This window comes from Marmota marmota, unplaced genomic scaffold (genome assembly GCF_001458135.2).
Source record: "Marmota marmota marmota unplaced genomic scaffold, marMar, whole genome shotgun sequence".
NCBI classification, from domain to species: domain Eukaryota; kingdom Metazoa; phylum Chordata; class Mammalia; order Rodentia; family Sciuridae; genus Marmota; species Marmota marmota.
In genome coordinates, this window is record NW_026000205.1 from 2,646,964 (window position 1) to 2,664,222 (window position 17,259).

At 51.0% G+C, this 17,259-nt stretch overlaps 1 long non-coding RNA gene across 1 annotated transcript; it reads left to right on the forward strand.

The window, feature by feature from the left end:
* The first annotated feature begins 13,182 nt into the window (after window positions 1–13,182).
* LOC107151722 lies at window positions 13,183–15,500 on the forward strand. Its single transcript, XR_001504709.2, has 4 exons — window positions 13,183–13,413; window positions 14,040–14,183; window positions 15,049–15,141; window positions 15,279–15,500. It is a non-coding gene; the product is annotated as an uncharacterized LOC107151722 (long non-coding RNA).
* The last annotated feature ends 1,759 nt before the right edge of the window (window positions 15,501–17,259 follow it).

Genomic DNA, 17,259 nt, shown 5'->3' on the forward strand with positions numbered 1-17,259 from the left:
GGGGAGGGAACAGTGCCTGGGGTGAGGACTCAGAGATGTTAATCAGGGAGTGAGAACAGGCTGGTCCAGAGGCTGGATTATGGAGGATTGAAACCCAGCTAAGAAGGCCAGGCCATCTGCAGGGTTTCTCTGCAGAGGGCTAATAGTATTCATTATGGTGAGTCTTACAGCTCCCAGGGATGACCTTAATTCTCCACCCAGGGGCCTCTGCCCTGCCCCTCGCCACAGTGTCCATGTACCCAGGGGAGCACAGGATTGTGGAAAAGCCCCGGTGATGACAAGGATGATCCTGACCATGACGATGACAGGGTCGTCGGGGGTGACAGCAGGTACTCTCTAAGCACTGTCCAGATTTGCACTGGCTCACACTTCACTAAGATGAGACCCACGTGTTTGGAGGCAGGAAACGCAGTGTTGCTGAGGACCTGAAGTCACCCGCCCATCCCCCATCCACCTGGAGGGGCTGCAGGGTGGAAGTCCACCCCCTGACCCTCTGCCAGCCCCAGGCTCATCCCCAGCATGGCCAGCATCAGCTTCTGCAGGGGAAGAATCTGACCAGAACAGGGGATGGGCCCTGGATTGGGGGCCTGAAGGCAGAGACTGTCCTGTCCCTCTGTGTGGCAGAGGCTAACTGCCTAACAACCACGCACCACGTTGGTGGCTTAACAGACAGAGGTTTGTGTCAGCCCTTCTAACCCTCCACGTGAACCATCAGCGGGAAACCTCATTTTGCTGGGAGCAGAGAGCAGGCCCTTCTGCTCTGTGTGTCCCCACACATCCCCCAGGACCTCAGAGCTCCCTGTCACCTTGAGCAACACTTCTGTCCTCTACCTGGTAGACTCCAGAGATGGGGCCACCAGCCTTGTCCACAGCAGTGCCACCAAAGGCATCTTCAGGCATTTCTGACACCCCCAGGGGGTCGTGATGCCTCCTTCTCTCCTGAGAACCAGGCTTCATATTCAGGGGCAGAAGAAGGAAAAATAGCACAGAGGAGGCCTGGGCTGTAGCTCAGTGGGTAGGGTGCTAGCCTGGCACACACAAGGCCCTGGGTTCAGTCCCAGCACCACACACACACACACACACACACATAGACACACATACATATACACACAGGTACACACACACACAGATACACACACACAGAGACACACACAGATACTTACACACAGACACACAGAGGGATGCGTTGCTTGGGACTTGTTTTGAGCCAAGAGTGGCCAACACCATTTCCACAGGCACAAATCTCTTATTGGGGATCCTACTCATGAAGAGCCCTGGGTGTCTTTGAGGGAGAGAGAAAGGGGGAGAATAAAGGGGATGAGGGGAGAAGGAAGCTGAGGTCCTGGGCGGGCGGAACAGAAGCTGGGACCTTGCTCCTCTCCAGGAAAGGTCTCCCTTCATCTTATGGGGGTGGGTCTCCTTGGAATGAGGACTTGGGCCAGAAGAGCATTTCTTTTTTCTTTTTTCTTTTTTTTTTTGGTACCAGGGTTTGAACCCAGGTGCTTTACCACTGAGCCACATCCGCAGCCCTTTTTATTTTTTATTTTGACACAGCGTCTCACTCATTTGCTTAGGGACTCACTAAGTTACTGAGGTTGGCCTCAAACTTGCCATCCTCCTGCCTCAGTCTCCCAAGCCTCTGGGAGGTAGGGCTGAGCTCCCAGCTGTGGAACAGCGTTTCTTAACACGTGTTTCTGGATCACTGATCTCAGGTGTGACTGAGTGGTGGGAAAATAGGAGAACTTTATTCCTCATGTCCTTCATTGCTCATTCGGATAGTAGCTGATCCCTGAGTCTGTCATTAAAGAAACCCGTTTATCTTCGCTTCAGGGGTCATTTATCAACTTATTTTATTATTGTTCCTTATTTTATTATTATTCCTGTCAGGTTTTTCTCGAGCTTCTACTATGAGCAGGTCCCCATTCTAGAATCCACCAATGAAAAGACAGAGCTCTTGCTTCCACACAGAAGGATGAGGAGCTCAAAGGTGACGTCCCAAGCTTTATTCACCTGAGTGTACCATGTCACCAATGCTATTTCTCAACATTTTTCTTTAAATTCACCCCCTGTTTTCATGTTAGTAAATTCACTTTAAAAGAATAGTTAACATCAGTTTTGCAATATAAAAAGCAGTACTATCTGCCTTACATAGGAAATACTCATAAAAGTAAATACTGTAGAAAAAATCCATTATTAAATTCCACTAGATACTACTATCCTAGGGGTTTGAGGCTGAGTCCTGCCCTCTTGTTTGACTAAAAAGGGAAATTATTAATATTAGAGATGTGGTAGAGAAATACCAGCATTAAATTGAAGCCTTCTCTTTTGTGAAATCAGAAAGATTGTAAAAACCATTGGAAAAGGATTTTTTTCTCTCTGTTTCAAAATTCCCTAATGTGTGTTCCTGTGTGACCTAAGTAGACCTTGTGACCCACGGAGACACAGCCTGTATAACATTGGTGGCGCCCATTCCACGGTCAGGGAGGCAGTGGCCTGAAGGAATGACATCTCCGGGTCCCCTCCTTGTGTGTGAAAGCCTCCCCTGTCTCCATCCAAATGGAAACAGGTGTGGCCTTTAGCCCTCCAGGCCAAGGCTCAGTCTGCGTGGGCAGCTATAACACAACGCCACAGGCCGGGTGGCTTATGAAGAATAGAAATGTCTTTCTCAAAGTTCAGGAGTCTGAGATGTCCAAGGCCACGTCTCTGGCAGGTTCAGTGTCTGAGGAGGACCCTCCTTCCTGTTTCTTAGGGGGCACCTCCTCCCTGTGGTCTGCCATGGTGGAAGGGGTGAGCTAGCCAGCCCTCTGGGGTTCTCTTTTGTAAGGGCTGTAGTCCCTGTCCCCTCACCATCTGGTCACCTCCCAAAGCAGCCACCCCCTGCTGCCATCCCCAAGGGGGTTCACAGTGTCAGCCTCTGAATCTGGGAGTCAGAATCCTTCAGATCAAAGCGAGAACCAAACCAAGATGCATCCCGCCTCCTGCATTGTGATCAGGAGCGGATTTTGAGGCAGATGGAAGTACTGCAGCCCGGAAGGTGAGAGGTGGGATTCGACAGCCTGGGGAGGCTGGGACGTAGATTTCTCAGTTATGTCCCTCTGTGACTGGCTTCAGAACAGGGTGGGCGACAGAAATTCGTGCATGGGTATGACATGACTTGTGTTTTTGCAGACAAATGATAATATGATCTGTGCATGGAAAATGCCCCCGGGAGGCCAGACATGAGGTGCTAATACCATCCAAAATGCTTGGGATCAGTACTTTGGGTTTGGTGTGTTTTGCTTTAAAATTTATTTGCATATACATAATGAGGTATCTTGGGGAGGGGACCCAAGTCCAAGCATGAAACTCATTTGTGTTTTCTATACACCTTATTTGCATGTGTTAAAGGTAATTTTGTACAATGTTTTTGGAGTGCCCATGTTTTGCCTGTGACCCCAGGACAGGAGGTCGGGGTGGACTTCCTACTGGTGGTGCTTTGTTAGATCTAGAAACATTTTGTGGACCTCAGAACATTTCAGATTTTCAAGTTTTGGATTTTGGATGAGGGATGCTCATGCTGAAGTAGGTTATGACATTAATATTGATAGTGTCGGAACTGGTCGTCCTTGGCCTCCTGTTCAGTGAAAGAAGCCAGACTCAGAAAAACCAGGGGCCTGTGTTTTCTCTCACATGTGGAAGTTAGAGGGGGAAAGGGATGTCAGGAAGGTACAAGTGCGACCTGGGGGAGGAGCCTTGGCGGAGGGGGAGGAGCCAAGGGAGGAGGAGGCGGGGTGTGAACGGGTCACGTGTCTTACGTGTAATTGACGCCCCCCGGAACAGGCAGGCTCCCCTCTGCGTGGTCAGTGTGCACCTGTGAGCATCAGGTCTGAGCCCCAGGCTCTCTAGGTGAGAGTGCAAGATGGTTAAGGCCAGAGGACCAAAGGCTCCGTGTTCTCTGCCTCTTTCTCAGTCATGTAAGTTAATAGGGTCAAACAAAACCGAGTGTAAAGGGAAAAGAGGGTAGAGATGTCCTACTGACTTTTCTTCAAAGCCCCAAGGCAAGTTCGACAATTACATGATTTTTGATCTTTTTTTTTTTTTTTTTTTTTTGGTACACAGAGACAAAGACATTTAGTTAACTAATAGCCTAGAGTTGGACACTGAAACAGTTCCTGTTAAATTCCAGCTTTTGAATATTTAGGGTTTACCTTTCTCAGTTTTTCACCATTCTTGGGTCTTTTAGATCAAATGGCCCCTTTTATAATGGATATATTATTGCATTGCTTTCATTATCCCGAAATGAAAATTACAAATCACCTCGCTAAGCTATACCCATAGTTTCAAAATAAGTCAACCTGATTCCTTACCTATAAGACACAAATAAAAGGAAAGTAATTCATAATAAGGTAACAAACACGTGTTGTCACATGTTTAAAGGCCACATCTCTTTAATCACAAGAGCTAAACACCATCACAGGAAGTGCCCCACACGCTGGGAACGCGCCCACTGGCCTTGGAGCATGGATCTGCAGGCAAGATCCACCTCTCTGGCTAAAACAAGGCAAGTCAGGATCCATAGCTCAAAAATGAATTGGAAATACACGTTTTCTCTTTTCCAATTCTGTAGAAGAGGTGCCAAAAAGGAGTTTTTACAAAGGGCAATAAAACTTTCAACCACATGTACACCAGCACAATCATGCCTAGAGGTACTCACCTCCATCCCACCATGGATTGGAGCAAATTACGGAACTAAGTGACCCGTGTTTGAGTATCTTTCAGTCACGTGTCCCAGGGCTCCTGTTCAGACACAGGCTGCCTCCTGAATCTCTTCCCTGTGACTCTGGTCTCTGAACCAAGTACTGGATGCCTGAACACACACTGGGCTTTCTAACCCGCCACCCCACCCTCGCTCATTTGTTTTTTAATTAACATGCTCTTTCTCATTCTGAAATACTTCCTAGTACAAAACAGATTTTTAAAAATCTTTTAAAAAAAATAAATGTAGATGGACAGCATGCCTTTATTTGTTTAGTTTTTTATGCAGTGCTAAGGACAGAGCCCAGTGCCTCACACATGCTAGGCAAGCGCTCTGCCAGCCCCAGAGCCACAAAACAGATTTTGAAGAGCCCCTTTTAAATATAAAAATATTCATTTAAATAGTTGAAACAGAATAGTGCTTTCAAAATGCCCTGGTAACATGAAGAAGGAAGGAAGGGAGGGAGGAAGGGATGGACTGACTGAGGGACATACATAGGGAGGGAGGGACAGAAGGAGAGAGGAAGGAAGGGAGGGAGGAAATGCAAACTCGGGGTCTGTCACCTCCCAGCAGAAGTGGGATGACATTTCCTTTGAACAGCTTTAACATCTTGGCCTTGCAAAGGCAACAGGAGGTCCTAACTCAGCCCTGCTTGCTTCTCAGACTTACTTCATGCTGTCATGAGGAGATCAGAAACAGGTCTCTAGGACAATCTCCAGGAAGGTTAATTCAGGACATTTGCATAACTAGAAATACAGTGGTGTGCACAGGAGATTTCTTTGCTAATTCGTAAGCTTCCTCAGTAAAGATGAAACCTGTGCACAAACCAGAAAAAAGAAGTCCTTCCTGATTCTTGTTTCCCTCTCATCTATGCCATAACCTATTAGCTCTGCCTTCAAAAGAGCCAAACTCTGGCCTCTTCCCGCCCTCAGCTCTTTGCCATAGGATTTGCTCACTGGTCTCCCCCTGTCCCTTCTCCACCCCTTCAGTCCATCCTCCACAGTCACCCAGAGCCCCTTCTAGAACACGAAGGCAAGTGACCACACAGCTCAGGCCCCTCCGTGGGTCGCCACCCTCCCCCGGGTCTGCAGAGCCCTCCCTGCGCATGCGCCTGGCTGTCCTCCCTGTGGGTGGACAGCTCCTGTCTTCACCTGCTGAGTTCCAGCTCTGGGAGCCACCCTCCTGTCCCCTGAGGATCCCACACCCCTTCCTGCCTCTGACTCCTTGCACTCTTATTCCCTCTCCAGGGCTGGCTTCGCCCAGCTGTTTGCCCAGCTGGCTTCTCCATGTTCCCTGTTCTCAGAAACCGCTTCACCGGGGGCAGCCCTCCACTGCCCCCAAACCATGGCCCTCACTGACACACAGCACCCGGGACTGTGCACATCTGTGTGGGAATTCGGATTCTTCATGCAAACGGCAAGAAGGCCCCAGCCTTCAGAGGAGAATTGTATTTTACTTCCCTGACGTTTTATTTTTAATAACCTCAACAGTTTGGGGTAGATCAGGATCTTGACTTCATCTGTTGGTCACAAACCATCAGGATTCTTGGTCTTATGCTGTCCCGTGGGTCTGGGTGGGCTCCTCTCTGTGCAGACTACCCGTCTTCCCCTCGTCTCTCACGGAGTCCCTACGGTAGCTGCCGCACAGATGGAAGCTTTGGAGGCGGGATGTGGGGCTCCGTCACCTCCAACTTTGATGGGATGCAGCAGTGGAAATACTGCAGATGAATGGCGAGCCCTGGGAACCGGGCGGGCTGGGCCATGCAGAGGGGAGGGGGGGACAGCCGCGGTCCTCGAGGGGGGATGCTGGCAACCAAGGGAAGTGCTTCTAGGAATCCAGGGTCCTTCAATGGAGGACATTCTGACAACACCAGAGACTGGGATGTGCCAGGGCCAAGTTCCCCAAGCCCCCAGTGCCAGCCCAAAGGTATCCCGACTGAAATGATGGCCCCGATGTGGGTTTTCGAGTTCTTCTGTTTCTAGCATTGGCAATAACCTGATTCACCTGCTGATGGATCCTGCCTGTATTTCAGTGCAGCTCAGCACTGAGTCTTGGTTTCACACCTGAGGCTCACGGGCAAGGTTTCTTTGGTGCCGTCTGTACCAGTCTCTGGTCTGGGCTTTGTGTACAACATTTACTGAATCTTTCATGGCAGCTCTAGAAGACGCTATCTCCCACCCCAGTGGCTGAATCAGTGGTCCGCATAAAATTAAGATCTCCCCAGGGTCCTACTCACAGGCCATGCTGCAGTTAGAACTAGAATCAAGTCCAAATGGTTCCAAAGTCCATGCTTTGTCATTAAGTGTATGCGAGGCACCTGAGGCACCTGCCCATGGGCACACTCATTTTTGCATGAAAATCTTAACCAGGTTCTTCCCTCAGGGCTCGTGCTAATCCCATATGAAACCTTCCTTTTCCCCGGACCTGGCTACGCATCACTGTGTCCAGGACTCTCCTCCAGCCTTATCCTTAAATCCCACCATAACTCTTCCTAAAGCTGAATCTGACTCCTCGCCCACGCTCAATCCTGTTGTTGTGACCACGTGGGTGCACCCAGAGGACAGTAGGCTAAGCTAGGTGAAATAAGCCACGTCCAATGTTTCGTAGTTTTCCAGGACGTTCTGGAATGAACAATCAAGCTATTTGCATCTTTTAGTTTCCCAGCAAGAATTTCCTAGGTTAATAGCATCATGTGGCTGCAGACCAGGGGGAGCAGTCAAGTCCTGTGACCGCGGACAGTGGGTTTGCAGGTGTGGATGGCTGTAGCCCTTGCTTACCCACAGGCTGGTAATGACATCCCAAGAAGGTCCTTGTCCCTGGGGCGCCATATTACTTTCCATGAGATGAACAGCTGTGATCACCAGAAGCCTGTTCACCGCCTCTTCTTGACCAGTCGCCTTTCTGTGACGGTTTTCAGGGTATGGGGGCAGTTCCTTCAGCAAGCCCTGCCCCTTCCCTCCGTCTGCAGAAATAACGTGGTCTCGATGCCTGGAGGATGAGAACAGGCGCTCTGGTGCCCGACCACGGGGGACCTGGACAAGGACGGGAGGTGGGGCCTCTGTGTGGACAGCGGTCACCTGGGGAAGGGCCAGGGTGGCCGGGGTGGGTCCTGCATTCACCACCTCAGCAGACCCCTGGGAAAGCCCGGTGCACACCAGGCTCTGAGCTGGGCCTGGGGAAAGGAGATTGGTGAGTGAGAAGGATGGAGTCCTGCCCTCCTGGTGGTGAACACATGGCCCAGCAGTGCGACTGCAGCAGGCTCTGGGATCTGGGAGTGTTAAAGGCCTCTCTCCCATCAAACATGGGGGGTGGGGGGGGGAGGGCTGGCTGCGCAGCTGCTCAGTTAGACACAAACCCATGAACATCTAAAGGGCAGCGAAACTCTCGAGAGCACCTCACACACCAAGTGGCAATTATTCACATCTATCGCATAGAAGTCATTCACGACCTGGGAATCTTCTACCAGTCACACCCAGTTGTCGCTGGGCCTGAGCTTCCAATCAGTAGCACAGAGTCACTTACAGTTGTAGTCCCAGGGCAGCGTCCACTACCCCCATCCTATCTGTGAGCAAGCTGGACTAAGGCCTATTTGTGCAGCCCCCAGGCGGAGAGAAATTTTTAACATTTTTGTAAGGTTGGGAAGAAAAATCAAAAGGCAAATATTTGTAACAGGTGGGATGATCTGGAATTCCATTTCCAGGGTCCATGTGCAAAGTTTTCCTGGAACACAGCCCACCCACTCTCTGATGGACTGAGGCTGCTTTCCAGTTGCAACAGTTAAGTATTTGAGACAGAGATGGCATGCTGCAGGAATCCCAGAACTTCTAGAAAAAGCTTGCCCACTATGAGCAAGAATATCAGATGACCCCCAGGGGCTTGTTGGACAATGTCCCAGGCTGCCATTCAAAGGTCATGTGGCAATATTTTGGCCTTATTTCAAGTTTTGAATTACTTTTTTAAAAAATTTTTTTAATAATGAAAGAGGCAACCTGAACTTGATGAGGTGATCAGGAAAAAAACCAAGAATAAGAAACCTGATGACGCGTCTACACCACTCTGTTTTGGTCATGGTCCTCCGGTTCCTCTGGGGTAGCAGGTTGTTTATCAACAAGGCTCTCTCCCTTTATACCTCCATGTCTTGATAAGTTATCCAAGTCTCCTAGCCCTGTCCAGGGCCTTGCATGGTGAGTGGACGGTGGCCCTCTGGTGGTGAGTCACCTAGAAGTGAGAGTGGTTCGCAGGGCTGAGTCTCTTTATTCACTGTGGTCATGTTGTATAGTCACCACGAACACTGAATTAGCAAATACCGAATCACAGCTCCCAGCGGACACCAGAGGGTCAGATTCCTGAAGGCCTCTGGTTACAACACTTTTTAAACCAATTAGTGCATCACCTTGGTTTCTGTGTATGTCTGGTGGAATATACCTTATTTAGTATATGTATCGTTCACATTGAAGTCACAACAAACAGCACTGTAATTCATGCTTGAAAGATGCTTATTTCTTCCTGACTAAGTTTTAAAATCAATGCAATCCCAGCAGCTCAGGAGGCTGAGGCAAGAGGATCTTGAGTTCAAAGCCAGCCTCAGCCACTCAGCAGGGCCCTAAACAATTCAGTGAGACCCTGTCTCAATATATAAAAAAGTGTTGGGGATATGGCTCAGTGGTTAACCACCCTGGATTCCATCCCTGGTAACCCCACCCCTTAAAAACATCAGTGCAAAGTCATTTTTTATTCATGACCTACTACTGAAATGCATACTTATCCCTTGAACTTGGTCCTTTGATTCCATTTTTTGGAAATATTTATGTTTAGTTTTAGTGGACACAGTATCTTTATTTTTATGTAGTGCTGAGAGTCAAACCCAGTGCCTTGGGCATGCCAGGGGAGTACTCTACCACTGAGCCACAACTCCATATAGCTCAGTTGGTAGAGTGCTTGTCTTGCATGCACAAGACCCTGGGTTAAATCCCCAGCATCACCACAAAAATAAATAAATAAATTAAATTAATTAATTAAAAGGAAAGCTTTGATTTCATTTTTAAGCAGACGAAAAGCATCTTCAGAAGCAGACTCCACACTGAGCTGGAACCTGCTTCATTTTTTCCCCACAGCATGTTTCAAACCTAGATAATCACCCTTAGCAACAGCCTCTTCATCATCCTGCTAAATCACATGTTCCTCACGAAGAACAGAGGAAAAATGTGGCCTAGCCCACCCACGAGGGGGCCTGAATCTCCCTGGGGACTCCCTTTCCTGATTTCTCAAGGAGAGAATTTGATGGAAGGAAAAGTTGATGGCGAGGTTGGTGGGGGAATCAGATCCTCTGTCCAGGGACCCTTAAAAGTACCTGTGGCCTTCTCCCCCTTTCTGAGAAATCACAGATTTAGGCAGAGCATCTGTAGGCACTTATTAAATAATTAATAAATAAGTTAGTAAACAAAGGGAAGGAATTTTTTTCTTATTGATTTATATATATATATGAATGACAGCGGAATGCATTACAATTCATATCACACATATAGAGCACATTTTTTCATATCTCTGCTTGTACTAAAGTATATTCACACCAATTTGTGTCTTCATACATGTGCTTTGGATAATGATGTTCACCACATTCCACCATCATTTCTAACCCCTACCCCCTCGTTTCCCCTCCCACCCCTCTGCCCTGTTCCTCTATTCCTCCCGTGCTCCCCCTCCCTACCCGACTATGACTCAGTCTCATAGGGAAGGAATTTCATTGCAGATGCCTCTAATATTCCTTCCCCATGCCCATGGCAGATGTCAATAATTGATTGCAGGGCTGGGGCTGTGGATCAGCGGTAGAGCGCTGAAAGGGTAAAGTTTCTAAGCTGCAAAGCCTGAGTTAAAATGTAAAGGGCCAGGCATTGTAAACCTGCTTCAAACTGCAAAGCATGGGTTAAATTCCCGAGGCAGTTAAGACAATGCCCTACTGGCCATTTAGTTGATTTATGGCCTAAGATCCTGTGCAGTCCAGCACGTACATACCTCAGGGCCTAAACCAATCAGTTTAAATGTAACCCCCACCTTAAGAATGACCTATCACTCCAGCCAGCCCTGTTGCCGCCAATGTATGTACTAATCAAGTCTAAGAATTGTTGTTTAACTTTCCCGCGGTGTATGGTGATTTGTTAAAGGAGACTGTGATGTATGTAAAGTCCCTGCCCTCCCCCAAAAAAGTGTACTTAAGCATTGTTCAACCCCGGCTCTGGGCTCTGGGCTGTTTTCCCTTCCTGAGTGAGCCTAGAGCCTCAGCGCGCTGAATTGGATCCTCAATAAAAATCCCTGTCTGCTTATTGCATGAAGCCAGTCTCTTGTGGTCTCTTCCTCCGACGTTTTGCGGGTCCCTTACAGCGCTTGCCTAGCATGTGTGAGGCCCTGGGTTGGCTCCTTAGCACCACATATAAATAAATAAAATGAACGTATTATGTCCAACTACAACTAAAAAATAAATTTAAAAAAAAATAGATTGCAGAATCCGGATGAATCCCTCTAGGCCCAGAAGCAAATGGATATTTTTGTTCTTCTCTTTCTCCTTCCTCTCCTTCTTTCTTCCCGGCCTTCTAAACAGAGTACCCTGAGCAACTGCTGCCACTACCCCCCACTGTACCTGGGCATCAGGGATAGATTTTTGCTGTTCAGTCCCTTTTCTATGGATTTGATTTCAGATAACAGTGGTTTTGCATGGACACACAAGAAGCCTGCAGATTGAAGGGTAGATCTGTTTCTCTTTAGCTCAAGAGCAAGCAGAGGGCAAGTCTTCACCAACCACACAAGGAATACCTTAGTAAGCGCTCTTCTCCTGTTCCTGGTTCCACACGGCCCTCCCTTAAGTCCTTCCCTCCCTCCTTCCTGCCTCTGTTCCTGGACACACCAAACTCACCCGGCCTCTGGACCTTTGCATGTGCTGGACTGCTCTGCCCTGGTTTTCTGCAGCCCCCGCCCTGCTGCCTCCGGTCCTGGTTTCAACGTCTCTGTGATGGGGAAGGAGGTGGGTGGGCCATGTCCCTCTTAAGAGAGGACCTCTGCCCAGCCCGGGGAGTGCAGTCTTGATGTCAGTTCAAATCAGGTGTCCTCAGCTTCTAAGTGACCCCCCGCATCCAGGGACATGCCGTTCCCTGGGCAGTCCATAGCCTGGCTGAGGCCAGGTGTGAAGACGTGGCAGAGCTGTGTCCAGAGCTCCCGTGGCTCCCCCGAGCTGAGGACCTGCAGGAAGCTCAGCTGTCCACCCCGAGCACCTGCCCTTCCCTTCCCAGTACTGATCCCCAGGAGACCCTAAGGGAGCTTCAGCTGACCCACCCTCAGTCAGAGAGAGAGAGCCCCGGAAACCATCTAGAAACACCTCGTCTCCAAGACGTGACCTTCTGGCCATGCTGAGCCACGCTTTCCCTTCCCCAAACTCTCCTTATATCTGATCCCCCCATCTTCCTGGAAGGGTTCATCCGGGCACGAGCTTCTCTTAAGTGATTTAATTTTTTCTTTTCCTCACAAACTGGAATGTCACTCCCCAAGAAAGCAAAGCTCTTGTCCTCGGGTCTTTCCAGGACCTAAGAATAATGCAGGCTAACTGCATGAATCTGAGCTGTCCAGTGACTAGCCACTAGCCACGGGGGCTACTTAGATTAAAATTAATAAGGTCAATTATTTATTAATGAAATTGCATTTACTTAATAAAATAAATCTGAAATGAAACTCAGTTCTTCAGCCTCATGCCCCACACTTAATCCTCAGTGTCCACACATGGCTAGTGGCCACCATGATGGACGGGGCAGGTCTGGAGCATGGCCATCATGGCAGAAGCCCCTGTTGCACTGCACACCTCTAGGGTATAAGCCCCTGGGGTCAAAGCCCTGTCATTGTTCCGATCCTATCACCAGGGACAATGTGGCCACAGAGGGACTCAGCAAACCTTTCTAGAACAGGCGAGAAGTGAGTGGATGTATCAATGGAAGTCGGAGGAGCTGAGGAAGGAGGTGAGCAGGGTCCTGTCACTCCAGATCCTTACAGCGGTCTCCAGGGCCACCCTTGCATGACTTAACCCTGACACTCCGACCCCTTCCTGCCCACCCCTGCGGTCACCCTCGTCTCTCTGCTGTTCCTCGACACTCCAGTGTGTTCCCACCTCGGGCCTTTGCCTGTGCCACACGCTGTGTCTTCAACACTCTTCCCTCAGACATGTCCCTTATGCTCAGCGAATGCCTCAAGGTCCCCAAAGAAAATGGTGTCCCTCTGGGAAGGGACACAGCTCCTCTGCATGGCCATTTCCTCCCATCATGAGTCGAGCTCCGGGGGGTGGCAATGTGTCTGGTTTATCCACGGCTCTAGCCACCAGCCTGGACGGGCAGCCTGCACACAGCAAGCACTGACGACACTGCTGTCCAAGTGAAGGACAGGGGGAAANAGGACTATCTGGATGGCGTGGGCGACACCCTGGACCTCGTGGTGATCCACCTCTTTGTCCTGATTCTATAGACTGGTTGAACCAGAGTAGGTTGGGGGCTGTCAGTGTGCAAAGGTGTAGTCCTTAGCTGGCAGAACAGGGAGGAGGTGCTGGGCCAGCTGGCCAGCCCAGCTTCTGACCTGCCACGTGCTCCCTGCAGCTTGGAACCGGCTTCAGCGATGAGGAGCTGGAAGAGCAGCATCAGAGCCTGCAGGTGAGCCCCGCTACTGCAGGCCTTGCCCTCCCAGCCCTTGCTCTGTGCAGTGACCGGTCTCCTGCATCTTGGGGTCAGGGATTGGGAAGGAGGGCAGCAGTAGGAAGACTGGCTTTAAAGCTCCACATATCCAAGTTCGAGGTGCGGCTCTGCCAGTTACCAGCTGGTAACACTGGCCAAGAGGTCTCTCCCTGAGCATGACACATGGCTTTCTCATGGCAGTATGGAACCAGGGCAGGGGTTCCTGTAGGGAGGCCTCTGTGAGGTGCTTGGTGGGCCCCTAGGGGAGGGAGTGCTGTGGCTGCAGGTAATTGGGGTCTCTATGATGTGTATTGGTGTCTCTGGATCCTGGTTCCATCTCTGTCCCATTCTTTGGATCTTTCTCACTGTCCTTTGCCGAGTCTTCCATTCTTGGGGCCCCTGCCCACCAACCCCCTGGTGTCTGTCCCTCCCTCTGGGTGTCTGCCTCTGATTTTTTCTTTACTGTCCTGTCTTGTTTCTCCCTGTCTTCCATTCCCCATTTCTCCTTCATTGTTCTTCCCTCTTGCCCTACTTTCTAACCTCCCTACCTGTTGGCCCTGACTCTGAGCTCTGAGACCCTCCCTCTTCCCTGCTGCTTGCCATAGGCCCTGGTGCTGCCCACCCCACGTCCCTACGTGCGGGCTGATGGTGCTGTGGCCCCCGACCACTGGCTCGATCCCAGCGCTGTGTGGGAAGTGAAGTGTGCGGACCTCTCCCTCTCCCCCATCTACCCCGCTGCCCGGGGCCTGGTGAGTACAGGGGCCTGGGCGAGAGTGGGCCTGGCCACATCTGCTCTCCCACGTGATGGTTAAGAAAGCTTTAGAGTATTGGGGTGTCCAGTAATGAGGTTGGAAATTATTTCTGTAAAAAAAGATTCTCAGGTGGTAGAAAGAGAAGTGACCTTGCTCTGTTAGGGTCGTGGTCCTTTTGGCAACTTGGGTCTTCTGCGTGGACACTCGGTCCAGCCCCAGGCGTCTCCTTTCAGGCCCGCAGTTGCTTCCTCGCCCAGGTTCTCACAGTGCTGAGTGTAGATCCCGGGGGCGCTGTTGCTCCCTGGGTTCTGCCCTCAGAACCAGCGGTGGTTGCAGTGTGACCACGTCCCTTATCCTTAGTGCAGGGAAGCTCACCTTTAGTGTCGTGCTGCGAGTTTCGTCCCATCCTCAGAACCTAGCGGCATGCTGCTGTTAGAACTTAAAGTTTCTCCCTCATACTGCTCATTGAGTCAGGGTGTCCTGGTCACACGCGCAAGGAGCTTTCATCTGTCCTGTGCTCACTGTGCAGCCAGCACTGTGCTAGTGACCAGCATGTCCCTCATGTAGTCCTTACAGAAACGTCCACAGGAATATCTCGGTTTTACACACCAGGAGATGGTGCCTCCGAGAGCTGAGGTGACTGGCCAAGGCCACCTGGCTCTGAGGGCAGCAGCTAGGTGGGAGCCTCACATGGGCCTGGCAGCTGGTGCCTCTGAAGCACCAGGCAGGATCCAGACTCTTCCTCAGCTGCTCTGTGCCCCCCTCCCCCCATTGCTGAGCCCCACTGTGTGGATCAGGAAGCAGCAGGACGGGGCAGGAGGAGGACCCTGGCTAGAGTACCTGAGCCTTGCCTCCTCCCCAGGTGGACAGCGAGAAGGGCATCTCCCTTCGCTTCCCTCGGTTTATTCGTGTCCGTGAAGACAAGCAGCCAGAGGAAGCCACCACCAGTGCCCAGGTGAGACCCTTGGAAGATGGGGTTTGCCTAGGGTGGGCTTGTGTGGCCAGACCAGCCTCTTAGGGAGGTGACTGGCTTGGAGTCCTGCACAGGTGGAGCAGCAGGGAGTTGCTGACCCACCCCTGCCCCCTCCTCAGGTGGCCTCTCTGTACCGGAAGCAAAGTCAGATTCAGAATCAACATGACACAGACTCAGACTCCAACCCTGAAGATTTCTACTAAGGCCTGGCCTCCCCGGGGCTGGTGAGGCGCCCAGGGTGGAGCAGGTCTGCTTTCGCACTCTGGTGGGGGGGTGAGGGGGTGTTACACTGGGTCTGGGATTCATTCTGTTATTTCTTTCAATAAATAATTACCAAACTCTTGGTGTGTGACAAGGGCCATGCTGGGCTCTGGGCTCTCACACTGGGCATTGAAGAATACTATGGGGACTGGGAGCCCATGCTGTCCCACAGGACCCTCCACAGAGCTAGTGGAGTTTTTGTGCTCCATGTCATATGGTGACAGCTGACAGTCACCTGTGGCCATTGAGTTCTCCACATGGGGACAGTGCAATCAAGGACTCAAATATTTCATTTTGACTATGACAGTTTATGTTAGCTTGTTGGATCTCCAAGCAATCCAGCTGGTGGTCCCTGTCCTAAGCCCTGTGTGCAGACATCAGTGGTTTATCCAGGGCCCTTTCTAATGAGGTCCCATCCTCCTGGGAGACAATAAGTTCAGTGGTCAGTGTGTGGCTTCCAGTTCTGCACCCCGATCTGGGGACTAAGTATCATTTCAGATGCACTACACAGTGTTCCAGGCGCCCCACCAGAACAAGCAGTGACCACTCCTGTTCTGGCTGTTATGCCTTGGAGCCTGGCATATCCTAGCTGCTCAGGAGATCATGGCTGAGTGAGTGAGAGCCGGGCATTGTTGCTAGGCTGCTGGTCACCCCAGTTTCCCCATCCTCCCACCACTGCTGTGTGCTTCAAGCGTAGGGGCCCCTGGCCTGTGTATAGACACTTGGAGCTGGTCATGGTGGCCCTGTGTAGTTCCACAAGGCTTCAGTGACACAGGCCAGCAGTGGGACTTTGGTCAGTGCAGTGGGAATATCTTGGGTCTAGGGGGAGGAATCTTTTGCAAAAGCTTGTTTTCTGAGAACTGCAGCCTGGCACCTTCCAGGGGACTTGCAGCTGTCTTGTGGTCACCAACTGGAAGAGGGTGGAGCAGGGCCCAGATCTGCACACCTGGGGCCTCTCTGTGGCCACCAAGCTGAGGGACAGTGAAATTCCCCATTGTTAGGCAGTTCTCGGGTGGGTCCTGCTTGCTGCAGTTGGAGGTACCCTCAGGGCTGCTGTGATGGTTAGTGAGGCAGGGAGAGGAGGGCTTGGGGCCGAGGAGCTCAGCAGGGTCCTTGGCCTGGATTCTCTAGAGAGCCTGTGGTGAAGGCCTGAGCCAGGGCCTTCTGCCTGGCCTCTCAGCTCCTGCACTCTTCTCACTAACGACAGCCCTGCGAGGTGGGTACATCCATATCTCCATTTAATAGGTCGGGACACTGAGGCTTGAGGGGAGTTACTTTCCCTGTCTCACTATCTGGGAAACAGCCAGGATTTGCCTGGGCTGTTTGCTCCAGGCCCATGGTCTCTGCCATGGGCAGAGTGCACCTGTGAGGATGTGGGACCTTCTGCCATGGCATGATGTGAAGTGGTCAGGTCTGGAGGGGAGAGATCTTGCTCATGTGCTCACTAAAGGCAGGAGCCTAGAGGTGGGGGAGCAGTGGAGACCATCTCCCTCCAGAGTGGGATCCTCTTTGACCCTTAAGGATTGTCACCACTCACCAGGGTAGGGTGCCGATGAGCTGGACTCTGGGTCATGCACATGGCAGGTTTGGAGGCGGCACACCAGGAAGCAGCACTCCCTGCTCAGGACCTGCCTTGACCAGAACACACGGTCCCATCACATGACCACAGGTGTCGGAAATGTTGCTGGGAGCTCCCAGCAAAAAGTAGTTCACACTGAATGGAGTTCCCTGGAGTTTTCGATGTCGGAGTGGCGGTTGGTTTTCTTCCTAAATGGAAATAAAATGAGGCAGAGGTGGCCCTCAGCGTCTGGCGCATTACCTACCTTAACTCACCCCAGA